Source organism: Pan troglodytes, chromosome 6 (assembly GCF_028858775.2).
Source record: "Pan troglodytes isolate AG18354 chromosome 6, NHGRI_mPanTro3-v2.0_pri, whole genome shotgun sequence".
NCBI classification, from domain to species: Eukaryota; Metazoa; Chordata; class Mammalia; order Primates; family Hominidae; genus Pan; species Pan troglodytes.
In genome coordinates, this window is record NC_072404.2 from 25,826,236 (window position 1) to 25,840,966 (window position 14,731).

Sequence of the window (14,731 nt, forward strand, 5' to 3'; positions counted from 1 at the left end):
ATAACTAAAATAGTATATATATATGTGTGTGTGTGTGTGTATGTGTGTATATATATATATATATGGCAGCAAGAAGTAAATATTATGCGTGTGTATATATACACATATACACACATGTATGGCAGCATTATTTCAAAAAATTAGAAACAAGGTAAGCATAAATAAAATGCAATAAACAATGCATGATATAGCCAAAGAATGGAATTATATGAACCAGAAAAAAATCTTGATTTAAATATAGTTTTATTTACATGCTAATTTATTGATGATTATAGTATTGTATTAAGAAAAGGACATTTTTGACATTTCTGGGAGCTATGACAATCTTCTGTTTTCGTGTGTGTGTGTGAGAGAGAGAGAGTGAGAGAGAAAGACAGACAGAGGGATAGACAGAGAGAGAAAGAGATGTGGGAGGCGAATAGAAGAAACAGAAATGGTAGAATGTTGAAGCGGAGTAATGAGTACATGAGAGCACATCTTCCTAATCACTCTACTTTTGTGAATGTTTGAAAATTTTTATAGCAATATTTTTAACACAAGGTTACACATCATTTTTTAATAGCAATATTTGAGGTGGTAGAATTGTAAATGTTCCTTCTCTTCTTTTGCTTATCAGTGAACACAGATTACTTGGTAAATGTTTTAAAAGTAAAAATGAATAAAAATTAAGTCTATGGGAAAACACGTTTAACTTTTTGTTTCCCCAACCCTGAGCTCCGTTCAACTATTGTTGACAACTCTACCTCCTCTCTCAGACCTATCTGCTCTCCAAGCCAGTTCTTACCTAGGGCTAAATGGATACAGTAGGTTGTACCTCAGAAAAATCTTTGGTTGAGCATCAGTCTCTTTGCTGATGCTAAAATATTCATTTTAGAGTCAATATTAAATAAAAAGAGGATCACAAATCAAGAAAATTATGTATCGAATGAATATGGAACTTCGTTCACTTCTTTAGTAAATGTCTAAACAAGCCCATCTCCTGCTGTTCCATTTCTTGCTGTTACATAGAACTGATACTTAATTCTTGGCAATTTCCCTAGGCTGAGCTCTTTTTCTTGTCTAAACACCAATATTCTGGTTTGTACTTCTGTGTACAGGGTCAATCACATCTGCCTGCTCCTCTTCACCTTAGTCAAACCTCATCCTCTCAAATCTATCCTCACATGGGCCTCTGGCCTTCTGATCTGGCCTTTGCCCTTTGTCTCCCTAGACTCAAGGCATCATTTCGTTTTTCTCTTGTTAATTATCTTTACCCAACTGGTTTATAAGGCAAGTTGTTCACATCTGTTCTACCTCCTACCTAACCAAACTATCTCCATGGACTGCACTGCTCTGGGGCTGCTTAAGTAACAATGAAGCCAACCCTTCATTAGCAGAGAAAATAAAACCAAGCTGTGTCAGTTGTGAATGTCTGGTCTAGCATTTTTCAGCATCCTTATACTCTTAGAGATTTAGTATATGATTGGAGGGAAAGGTTGACTATAGACATAGACCACCTGGAGTCAAATCCTGGGTCTGCAACTTGGTAGTTGTGGAAACTTAGACAAATGAAGTGCCTCCGCATTACCATTTGTAAAGTTGGAGTAATATTCTCCGAAGATTAAATAAGCTAATATAAATAAAGCCCTTAAGAACAATACCTGATACATAGAAAGACTCAAATTAGTATTTGTTCTAGTTACTTACTCTAATATTCATGTTTAACTTCTTTGAACATAGTCATTACTAAACAAATACGTATGGGAAAATTTAGAGTGAATATTAAATAATAAAATAACAAAAGTAAAAAAGTTATGTCTTGGATGAATGTGTAAGTTCATTCCCTCCTTTATTAAATATTTATTGAGTTTCTGTGATGAGGCAGTCACTGTGCTAGCTACTGGGCAGATGACTGGGAACGAGATAAATGAAGCCTTTGCCCTTATGCACTTACATTATAATGGAGCTTAAATTTGAATTGATGAAGGAATACATCAGTGGCTTTGTGAATGCCAAGGCATATGATTGTAACCTTTATTCTGAAGTGGCTTTCTCTTTGCCAGATAAGAAAAGGCATCTTCGGGCATGGTCAACTATTTTGGAAATTCTGCCTCTGTTCTTTGTGACCTTGGAAGATGATTCATAATTGTATATTTATTAATCATGTTAAAAATTGCTGACTCATTTTATAAGATTCAATTTTAATAATAAAACTTCATACGTGATGCTTCACATCAGCATAGCAAATAAAATATTAGCCCTGATAAAATATTCACTTTTTTGGTTTTGCTTCATTATTCTACAAAAAACCCCCATAATGTTATTTTTAATTATTAGATTGGTGCAAAAGTAGTTGCAGTTTGTGCCATTACTTTTGCACCAACCTAATATATATTTTACAACACATGTTTATTGATAGACTTCCAATAATACATAAAATAATAAAGTAAAACATCAATGGAAATCCAATTATCCTGAGATTTAATAAACACTATTAATATGTTGTGATTTTCTTTTCATGAATCCCTTATGCACTCATGTAAAAATTTTACATAAATGGAATGATATTACATAAGAGGTTTTAGCCATTAATACTTTTCTTTTTTTTTCTTCTTTTTGATTTTGCCTCTATGAACAGTGCTGAAACAAACATCTTATGTATTGATGCTTTCACTTCTTTTTTTTTTTTTTTTTTTTTGACACAAGAGGGTCTCATTCTGTCGCCCAGACTGGATTGCAGTGGCTCGATCTCCATGAACCGCAACCTCCGCCTCCCAGGCTCAAGCCATTCTCCTCCTTCAGCCTCCCGAGTAGGTAGGATTACAGGCATGCACCACCACGCCAGGCTGATGTTTGTATTTTTAGTAGAGACAAGGCTTTACCATGTTGACTAGGCTGGTCTGGAACTCCTGACCTCAAATGAGCCATCCACCTCGGCCTCCCAAAGTGCCGGGATTATAGGCGTGAGCCACCGTGCCCAGCATGAGGCTTTCACTTCTATAGGTTAAATTCCAAAAGTAGGATTGCTAGGCCAAGGGGTATATATAGTTTTAATTTGTATTGACATTGCCCAGTCGCTTTTTTTTTTTTTTTTTTGAGACAGAGTCTCACTCTGTCGCCCAGACTGGAGTGCAGTGGTGTGGTCTCGGCTCACTGCAACCTCTGCCTCCTGAGTTCAAGCAATTCTCTGCCTCAGCCTTCCACGTAGCCGAGATTACAGGTGCCTACCACCACGCCCAGCTAATTTTTTGTATTTTTAGTAGAGACGGAGTTTTACCATCTTGGCCAGGCTGGTCTTGAACTGCCGACCTCGTGATCCACCTGCCTCGGCCTCCCAAAGTGCTGGGATTACAGGCATGAGCCACCGTGCCAGGCCCCCAGTTGCTTTTCTGAGTAGTCATATCAACTGACAGTCTACCAGCAATTTATGAGAGTTCTCATTGCTCCCTTCCCTTACTAATGCTTGGTATGTTCAGGCCTTTAATTTTTTAAAGCAATTTATTGAGTGTAATAGTATCCCATCTTAATTTAGATGTATATTTCCCTGATTCAATCTTCTCTGAATTATCTATTGATTTTGGAGGGGTTCACTGAACTTTCTAAATAGAAGGGCTTTTGTCTTTCATAAAATCCAGAAAATATCTGTAATTATCTCTTCTAATGTTGTTTCTCTTTTATTCTTCCTCTTATATGCTATTAGATATAGAACTTTTCACTCAATCCACTATGCCACTTAACCTTTCATATTTTCTACCTTATTTGTCTCTCTCTGACATTTCTGTGTACTCTGTTGATACCTCAGTTCACTAGTTCTTTCTTCAGTTATCCCTAAGCAAAAATATCCTTTCTATTAAGTTTCTAATTTCAGTCCTATACTCCTTTTTAGTAGACTTACCTGATGTTTTTTTCAGATCAGCTAGTTAATTTTTGGTAGACTTTCAGTCTTCATTTTACTTTTAGTACCTTCTTTTATTCCAATAAACACATTAGGCATTTTTACCTTATTTTGTAATCTATGTATGTTATTTAAAATCTGTAGTCTGTGTGCATATTGTTTTGCAGAAATCTTTTTGTTTGTAATTGTAATCTTTTAAAAATGTTATCTGCAAGAGGAAGGTTAAGTATTTTGCCATATCATTGGCAAATAAAGATAATTTTTTAAATTTTTCCTAATATTGATACCAGTTATTTATGTTTCCTTCCTAACTGCATTTAGAAATAGCTCCAAAACAATATTGAATGTTATTAAAAATAGGAGCATTCCTGTCTTATTTCTGATATTTTCTCTATTTAATCATATCTACTACTCCCTCTTGGAAATTCTGAGTGCTAACAGACTTTGTAAATAAACAGCCGAAATTCATCACAATCCACAAAATGCAAACAAAACAATACATTTAGTATCTAGCAGTCATCTTCAAGGAATTGCATGTGCATGGCATCATTTAAACATTTTTTAAAAAAACAAAGAAAATTAAACAAAAATACACAGAAAATTTTTAAAAAGTTAGTTATTCTGCCTTAAATTCTACAAAAAAAGACAAGAAAGATGATTGAAAAACATAAATGCACAAGGATAAAGCCAACCTGAGCAGACAGTACTACAACAGAGTTTGGGAAACTAGAAAGCAGGTGTATCAATTTCCTATGGCTACTTTAAACAATACCTCAAATTTGGTGACTTAAAACAGTGCACATTTATTTTCTTACAGTTCTGGATATCAGAAGCTCAAAGGGTTTCACTAGATTAAACCAAAGTGCTAGCAGGGGTACACTTCCTCAGGAAGCTCTATGATGGAATCTCTTTCCCTGCCTTTTCCAAATTCTAGAGCTGCATTCCTTGCATTTCTTGGCTCATCACCCCTTCCTTCACCTTCAAAGCTAGCAGCAAAGTATCTTCAATTCTCTGTTTCCATCATCATATCACCTTCTTCCTCTTTTGTGGTCAAATCTCTGTCCACCCTCCTCTCATGATTATATTTAGGTAACACCTGGAAAATCCCCCTCTCTGAAGATACTTAACTGAATTACATATGCAAGGCTCCCTTTTGCCATATAAAGTAACTCTCTCAGGTTCCATGAAGTAGATCTTAGATATCTTTGGGGCACATTATTCAAGCTATCATTGAGGTAAGAAGCTTAGTACCTCAAAGCTGAAAACTACACTATCAGTAAGGAAAGCAACTGACATTTTTTTCACAGAAAAATGCTAACTGAGGCTTAGTCATTGAAGGCAGCAGCCAGGTACCTCTGCAACAGAGGGTAATGGGTGGTGTGAAAATTAAGAGAATCGATTAGCTATAGAAGAAGGTACAAGATTCCACAGATCACTTTCCCAACCCTTTTCTGTCAGGTCACTGCCTCTCTCCCCATGTCATGGAATCAGGGACACTGCACATTGCTAACGGAAAGGGTACCACATGGAAAAAAAGGATATTCATTAACCAATCATTGAAGCCCAGTCACCTTTCCCCAGTTGGATCTAAAAATGCTACATAAGATGTATCAGCCTATCAATAGTTGGCTAGTAAATGAGTATTCTTTGATAGACAGAGGTTGGATAAGTATTCTTTGCTTGCGGAAATGTACCAGGAGAATAGGAGAACAGCAGACACTGGGAAAGGCAGATCTCCTGATAAAACCAAATTAAGCATCATAGAGTAAATCCCACCAGTAGACAGGGCGCACACAGCCACACATACCTTGAAAACAGATTTTTATTGTCTCTGTCTTAAATCTGAATGGAAAGTCTCATATAGCCAGACATAGAAGAAAGCCTTCATTTAGAGGACTGAAGCAAGCCTCTAACATAAAGGGTGAAGGCATAAGTAAACAAAAGCTGGCAGGGGGAGAAACTCATCAAAGAAGCAAAAGAATTTTTAACTTTCCTCATAAAAAATGTTGGAACTTCAGAGAGCTGAGAGTTATTGTACTCATAAAATGAGAACATGGGGTAATTTGTTTTAATGTCATGAATAGAACCCAAAAATCTTGGGAAATAAAATTATTATCATGGTAAAATAAAGTTCAATAAGAAAAGTAAAAAACAAGTTGAAAAAATCTCTCACAAAGAAAAAAATAGAAAACATTAGAATATTATTCTAGGACTTAAAACACTGAACACTTAGAATTACAGAAAGAAAGAAGAGAGAAGATGGAGAAGAAAAAAAATTAAGAAAATGTTTAAAAATGTTTCAGGCTGAAAGATGTGAAGTTTCACATTGAGAGGGATCATCAAGAGTTCAATACAATGGTTACACAAGACCCATGGAAAACTACCTCACTGAGAAATTTCAGAACACTGATTACAAAGTGAAGTCCTAGAAGCTTCTGAAGAGAAGTCAAAAGAGTCCACATTCAGAAATCAAAATTACATCAGACCCTCAATAGAAATGTTAGAAGCTGGACAATAATGGTGTGATATCTTCAAAATTCTGAGAGAAAGTGATTTCCAACTAAGACTTGTATACCCAGCCAAACTATTTTTTTAATCAGACACAACAGTTCAAATGAAGGCATGCAACTTTTCAATAATTTTACCACTCACACAGTCTCTCTCAGGAAGCTAGAGGAGGATATAATTGACTAAAATAAGGTGATTCACTAAGGAAGAGCAAAACAGGTGACCCAAGCAAGAAAGGATCCATTAAAAATATTTCAAAATAAAGACATGATATGAATTCCAAAAAATATGGCAATAAAATCCTAGAACAAGTTTTTTTCTCAACTGAGGGTAATTTTGTCCCCCAGGGGATATATGACAATGTATAGAAACAGTTTTGTTATCACAAGTACAAGAGTGGAGGAGAGTGCTACTGTCAGCTAGTGGATTGGTGGATAGAGGCCAGGGATGCTGCCAAACATCCTACAGCGTGCAGGACAATCTCCTGCAATAAATAATAATGCAGCTCAAAATGTCAATAGTGCCAAGGACGTTGAGAAACCCAGTCCTAGTAAACAGTAGCTGTGCAACAGACTGAAACAGGAACCCGGGCAACTTAAGGGTAAAAGACTTAGAATTAATTTTGTGGTCAGTTTAGAACCACTGACTTATTAGAGCTAAGCCTCAGAAAGTAGCTTTCAACAAATACAAAAAATTATGACATAATGTGAGCAATGCGGTTAAAGAGCCAGGCAGAAAGAACTTGGGGACACAACTAAGCTACATTCCTTGGTCCTGATCACTTCATTACTAATTTTTGGCCTAACATAAAAGATTCTTCATCACCTTGCCGTGAACTAACATTCCAATTTTATCTCCTGTCAGTTTCATCCACTATACAATTTATGGGTTTCTGAACACACATCAATTTAATTCTCCATCATTGCCCATACCATTTTTCATCATGAATATCTCTGTCTACCTTGTCCTCTCGAGGAATTTATCACCATCTCCAAAACTAAGCTCCAAAACTCAATAAAGTATGAATCAATTAAAAATGAATAAAATGGCTTCTAAATAATAGTACATTGTTATGTCATTTGGAATATATATTCATAATGTAAATAATTTGTATATATATTAGTTAAGATAATTTCAGCTACTATAATCAAGCTTCCCCAAAATGTACAATAGCTCAGGCAAAATAGAAATTTTTTGCTCACTAACATGAAATCCAAATCATTGATAAGTAGGATCCTCTCCTCACAGGAGTAATTCAGAGTTCCAGGTACCCTTTATTTTATAGTTCCACCCTCTTGACTTCTCATTTTAATTTGTTCATCAGCATTAAGTGAACGGATGGGTAAAAGTATGCAGAATAATGTGCAGGAGTTTTTATGGTCCAGGTCTGGGTTCATTGCACACATCACTTTTTCTCACTGTGTATCAGCTACATGACTGCACATAACTGCAAGGAAAGCTGAGAAATACTGTCTACCTGCATGCCCAAACAGAAGAGGAAATAGAAGGTAAATAGCTAGCCAGTCTCTGACATTGTGTGGTTCTAAAAAGCCTTTCTAGCAATGTTCAGAAACAAACAAATGAAGTACAAGGAAATTTGATTATGTGTAAGGCACATTTGCAACAATTGACTGTCACATAGTTGTTGAAATCACAGAACAAAATGACAGTAAATGGAAACACTGAGATAGAAACATGAAAGAAAACAGGAAAGGTCCCTGAGTTGCAAGATATAAAATGAAGGAAGCAGGACAGATGAGTAAATAGTGTCAATTTCATACAATGAGATGCTGTTAGAAATGGTGGACAGCTGTGAGTTAAATACTGCCATATATAGCAAGAGGATGCTCCTCTTCCTCCTGTGAGTCAGGAGCATTAGAAGAAAAAGCTTTATTATCAAAAGTTAAAAAACAAAACAAAACAAAAAACTAGAAAGCCACTGTTGTCAAGGAGGTGAGAAAGATGCAAAAATGGCATGTAGATAATAGAAATATTGATACTATATTTCTCTTTGTAGCAATTGTGAAGGGGACTTTGCTCATGATTTGGCTTTCTGTCTATTATTGGTGTATAGGAATGCTTGTGATTTTTGCACATTGATTTTGTATCCTGAGACTTTGCTGAAGTTGCTTATCAACTTAAAGAGTTTTTGGGCTGAGACAATGGGGTTTTCTACATATACAATCATGTTATCTGCAAACAGAGATAATTTGATTTCCTCTCTTCCTTTTTGAATGTCCTTTATTTCTTTCTCTTGCCTGATTGATTGCTCTGGCCAGAACTTCCAATACTATGTTGAATATGAATCGTAAGAGAGGGCATCCTTGTCTTGTGCCAGTTTTCAAAGAGAATGCTTCCAGCTTTTGCCCATTCAGTATGATATTGGCTGTGGGTTTGTCATAAATAGCTCTTATTATTTTGAGATATGTTCCATCAATACCTAGTTTATTGAGTGTTTTTACATGAAGGGTGTTGAATTTTATTGAAGGCCTTTTCTGCCTCTATTGAGATAATCATGTGGTTTTTGTCATTGGTTCTGATTATGTGATGGATTACATTTATTGATTTGCATATGTTGAATCAGCTTTGCATCCCAGGAATGAAGCCAATTTGATCGTGGTGGATAAGCTTTTTAATTAACGTGCTGTTGGATTTTGTTTGCCAGTATTTTACTGAGGATTTTCGCATCGATATTCATCAGAGATATTGGCCTGAAATTTTCTTTTTTTGTTGTGTCTCCGCCAGGTTTTGGTATCAGGATGATGCTGGCTTCATATAAAATGAGTTATGGAGGAGTCCCTCTCTTTCTATTGTTTGGAATAGTTTCAGAAGGAATGGTACCAGTTCCTCCTTGTACCTGTCTGCAAGAATGTGGCTATCACTCCGTCTGGTCCTGGGCTTTTTTTGATTGGTAGGCTACTCATTACTGCCTCAATTTTAGAACTTGATATTGGTCTATTCAGGGATTCGACTTGTTCCTGGTTTAGTTTTGGGAGGGTGTATGTGTCCAGGAATTTATTCATGTCTTCTAGATTTCCTAGTTTATTTGCACAGAGGTGTTTATAGTATTCTCTGATGGTAGTCTGTATTTCTGTGGGATCAGTGGTGATCTCCCCTTTATCATTTTTTATTGTGTCTATTTGATTCTTCTCTCCTTTCTTCTTTATTAGTCTGGCTAGCGGTCTATTTTGCTAATCTTTTCAAAAGAACCAGCTCCTGGATTCATTGATTTTTTGAAGGGCTTTTCATGTCTCTATGTCCTTCAGTTCTGCTCTGATCTTAGTTATTTCTTGTCTTCGGCTAGCTTTTGAATGTGTTTGCTCTTGCTTCTCTAGTTCTTTCCATTGTGATGTTAGGGTGTCAATTTTAGATCTTTCCTGCTTTCTCTTGTGAGCATTTAGAAATACAACTTACAAGGGAGGTGAAGGACCTCTTCAAGGAGAACTACATACCACTGCTCAAGGAAATAAGAGAGGATACAAACAAATGCAAAAACATTCCGTGCTCATGGATTGGAAGAATCAACATCATGAAAATGGCCATACTGTCCAAAGTAATTTATAGATTCAATGCTATCCCCTTAAGCCACCATTGACTTTCTTCACACAATTAAAAAAAAAACTACTTGAAATTTCATATGGAACAAAAAAAGAGCCGGTATAGCCAAGACAATCCTAAACAAAAGGAAGAAAGCTTGAGGCATCACACTACCTGACTTCAAACTATACTATAGGCTACAGTAACCAAAACAGCATGGTACTCGTACTAAAACAGATATACAGACCAATGGAACAGAACAGAGGCCTCAGAAATAACTCCACACATCTACAACCGTCTGATCTTTGACAAACCTGACAAAAACAAGCAATGGGGAAAGATTTCCCTATTTAATAAATGGTGTTGGGAAAACTGGCTAGCCATATGCAGAAAACTGAAACTGGACACTTTCCTTACACCTTACACAAAAATTAACTCAAGATGGATTAAAGACTTAAACATAAGACCTAAAACCATAAAAACCCTAGAAGAAAACCTAGCCAATAACAATTCAGGACATAGACATGGGCAAAGACTTCATGGCTAAAACACCAAAAGCAATTGCAACAAAAGCCAAAATACACAAATGGGATCTAATTAAACTAAAGAGCTTCTGCACAGCAAAAGAAACTATCATCAAAGTGAACAGGCAACCTAGAGAATGGGAGACAATTTTTGCAATCTATCCCTCTGACAAAAGGCTTATATCCAGAATCTACAAGGTACTGAAAAAAATTTACAAGAAAAAAACAAACAACCCCATCAAAAAGTGGGCCAAGGATATGAACAGACACTTCTCAAAAGAACACATTTATTTGGCTAACAAACATATGAAAAAAAGCTCATCATCACTGGTCATTAGAGAAATGCAAATCAAAACCACAATGAGATACCATCTCACGCCAGTTAGATGGTAATCATTAAAAAGTCAGAAAACAATAGATGCTGGAGAGGATGTAGAGAAATAGGAATGCTTTTACACTGTTGCTGGGAGTGTAAATTAGTTCAACCATTTTGGAAGACAGTGTGGCAATTCCTCAAGGATCTAGAACTAGAAATACAATTTGACCCACCAATCCCATTACTGGGTATATACCCAAAGGATTATAAATCATTCTACTATAAAGGCACATGCACATGTATGTTTATTGCAGCAGTATTCACAATAGCAAAGACTTGGAACCAACCTAAATGCCCATCAATGTTAGACTGGGTAAAGAAAATGTGACACATATACATCATGGAATACTATGCAGCCATAAAAAAGGATGGGTTCATGTCACTTTTAGGGACTTGGATGAAGCTGGAAACCATCATTTTCAGCAAACTAACACAGGTACAGAAAACCAAACACTGCATGTTCTTACTCATAAGTGGGAATTGGACAATGAGAACATATGGGCACAGGAAAGGGAATATCACACACCATTGCCTGTTGGGGGCTGCGGGGCTAGGGGAGGGATAGCATTAGGAGAAATACCTAATGTAGATGACAGGTTGATGGGTGCAACAAACCACCATGGCACATGTATACCTGTGTAACAAACCTGCACGTTCTGCACATGTATGCCAGAACTTAAAGTATAATAAAAAATAAAATAAATATTATTAAGATAAATAAAGAAATAAATAAAACTAAAGATATATAATAGAACAATGAAAGGGATTTTTTTAAATACATGAGCGATTTCTTCGTATGGTGTAGAATTGGGTAAGTTGAATTGTATGAAAAAGAACTGCAGGGTAGGGGAGGTAAGGATTCTGGGTGTGAGGCTTTTATTAAGAAGATAATTTGCTTCACAGAGTTGGATGCAGTGACGAAAAAGAGAGGTGGAGTAATTTAAATTTATTTTCATGGTTTAATCATGTGACCTTTTATTGTGACCATGTTATTCAAAAGATGAAGTTGTGCATCTCAAATATATGCAATTCTTGTCAATTATATCTCAATAAAGATGAAAATTATTTGTTTAATTAGGGAACATTTTTTTAAAAAAGAAATGCCTGGAATGCGCTCCTGCTGCTCCTGTTTCTCAGTTAGCAAACTTCCTTCTGATTGAAATTTGAATGTTACTTCACTGAAACTTTTCCTGACGCTCCTGATAATGTCAGCCATACAGGATCAGGACCCTATACCTAACCTTGAAGACCTACTCACAATGTTGATTGAACAATTACTAAATTAACTTATTTAATATACATATCCCGCACTAGAAGAGCTCAGGACACTATCAGTGTTTTACACTATTATGTACTTGGCATCTAGTTATGTATTGTACCCACCAGAGACATGCAATGTAACTGCTGAATGATAAATGTTGGGCAGAGGAGAGTAAGAATCCTCTGTTTCTCCTAATTCTGTGGAATAGTTTGCTTAACACTGTCGTTATTTCTTTATTTGGAACAGCTTCTCAGGGAAGCCATTTGGTTTTTGGAATATTCTTTAGGGAACATTTTTTGCCTGCCAACTTCATTTTAAAAAATATTTATAGAACCATTCAGCTTTTTAAATTTTTTTAGTAGCCAAATTTAGTAAAATTCATTTTGTAGTGTAATAGGGGACATCACTTTTAAAAATCATACACTTTTTGTTTCTTCTTTCCTTCCCCACTCACTTCCTTCCTTTGAGGGAATGCTCTAGACATTCCCATCTTCTAGCAATTCATGCTTACCTAATCATGCTCTCGTTTAAGAAATACCAAAGGCTAATCTTAAATGAGGGAAGGAGACCCCATTGTGGAATCTTCCCGAGTAGGGGTAGTCGTGAACAATGAGTCTACCACCATGCACGGAAGTCAAGATAAGACCAATAAGCCCTCAGGAAGATCAATATCCCAAGATAGCCATAGGAACAAGACACACAGACCCTGGATCCTACACTACTCTTGCATATCTCTCATACCAAGTTTCTCTTTTAAAACCCTATGGTAAATTTTAAAATTTAACATGGTTCTTTAGCGTGATAGTTTACCATTTTCTCAGTATGCTGGCTCTCCAATTAAATCTGCTTATCCTCCCACCAACCGTCGCCTCTAATGTTTGGCTTGCAGGTAGTGAGCAGTGGAACCTAGGTCCAGTTATACCACTAATATTGTGGTTTTATCTATTTCTCCTTGCATATGAATTTCAACACCATATGAGTGTGTGTGTGTGTGTGTGTGTGTGTTGTCTTTATAGATATTAAGAATATGTTACTAGGTACTGACATGGTTTGGCTGTGTGTCCCCACCCAAATCTCATGTTGAATTGTGATCCTGAATGTTGGAGATGGGTCCTGGTGGGAGGTGATTGGGTCATGGGGGCAGATTTTCCCTTTGCTGTACTCCTGATAGTGAGTGAGTTCTCATGAGAACTGATTGTTTAAAAGTATGTAGCACTTCCCTTTTCCCTCTGTCTCTCCTGCCATCATGTGAAAATGTGTTTGCTTTCCCTTCACCTTCTGCCATTGATTGTAAGTTTCCTAAGGCCTCCCCAGCCATACCTCCTGTACAGCCTATAGAGCTTGAGTCAATTAAAGCTCTTTTCTTTATAAATTATCCATTCTCAGGTAGTTCTTTGCAGCTATGTGAGAATGAACTAATACAGGTATCTACAAATGTAAAAAGGGTTATATGTTTCTGTTGATGAGCTTATTGTGAAGTCTTCACCTCCAGTAGTAGACTTCCTTTAACTTTTGAACATACATCCTTTCTCCTTTCACTTTAAACTTTATATTCCATGTTTCTTTTATAAGCAGTATATAGATTTTGTACTGTATTTTAAATTACTTTTTCTATAATTGGAGAAAATAATCTATTCATTTGGAAGGTAATTATTTGTGGTTTCATCTATTTATTCTGCACTATTTCTTTTTCTCTCCTTTCTTTTCTTCTACTGGATTGGTCAAATATTTTATAAATATTTCAGTATTTTCCACCCCACTTGCTTAAAGGCATTATCTTTATTTATATGCCCAATTAATGGTTACCATAGAAATTATAATATAATTTACTTACTTACCTTGTCAAAGTCTAAGTTCAACAATGTCTTTATTCTTCTCCCTGCAAATATGGAGACCTTATTTTCCTCCATTTAATTCAATACAACTTCTATATTATTCATTTTGTTATTTTTATTACATTGTTTAAGAACCACAGAAAATTAATATGATTATTATTGACCACACTATTTGTTCTCCATTCATTCTTTTTCTCACATCTTCCAATGGAATCCTTTTATTTCAGCTTGAAATATATCCTTTTCAATTTTATTTCTTTATTTGCTTATTTATTGACACAGGGTCTCACTCTGTCACCCAAGCTTGAGGACAGAGATGCAATCATGGCTCACTGCAGCCTCAACCTACCAGATTCAAGAGATCCTCCCACCTCAGCCTCCTGAGACTACAGGTGCGTGCCACTATGCCTGGCTAATTTTTGTAGAGACATGGTCTTACCATGTTGCCCAGGCTGATCTCAGATTCCTGAGTTCAAGTGATCTGCCTCACTCAGCATCTCAAAGTACTCGAATTAGAGGCTTGAGCCACTATGCCCAACCCTTTTCAAGTTCCTTTAATGAGGCTCTGCTGATAATTAACTCTCTCAATTTTTTAAATTTTTGTATTTGTTATTTTTACATAAAAATATTTCTTAGCTCATTCTGGAAATCTATTTTGACTTGGTGTAGAATTCTAAGTTATAATCTTTCAAAACATTTCAAATATTCCTTTGAATTTTGACTTCCATTTTTGCTGCTGAGCAAATTTAATAGCTGCCCTCTTTTTACTCTGCTTTGAATTTGTTTCTATTTTCTTTGTTCTGTGAAATTTCAGCC

The 14,731-nt window shown here is 36.0% G+C and overlaps 2 long non-coding RNA genes across 2 annotated transcripts in view; one reads left to right on the forward strand and one right to left on the reverse strand.

Annotated features, from left to right (window-relative positions):
• The window catches only part of LOC129144526 (uncharacterized), a 228,988-nt gene that overhangs the window by 196,698 nt on the left and 17,559 nt on the right, over positions 1-14,731 (forward strand). The window lies entirely within an intron of this gene.
• The window catches only part of LOC129144527 (uncharacterized), a 76,439-nt gene that overhangs the window by 45,916 nt on the left and 15,792 nt on the right, over positions 1-14,731 (reverse strand). The window contains exon 2 of the long non-coding RNA XR_008548931.2: positions 13,919-13,959. This is a non-coding gene — a long non-coding RNA (uncharacterized LOC129144527). The remainder of the gene's footprint in view (positions 1-13,918; positions 13,960-14,731) is intronic.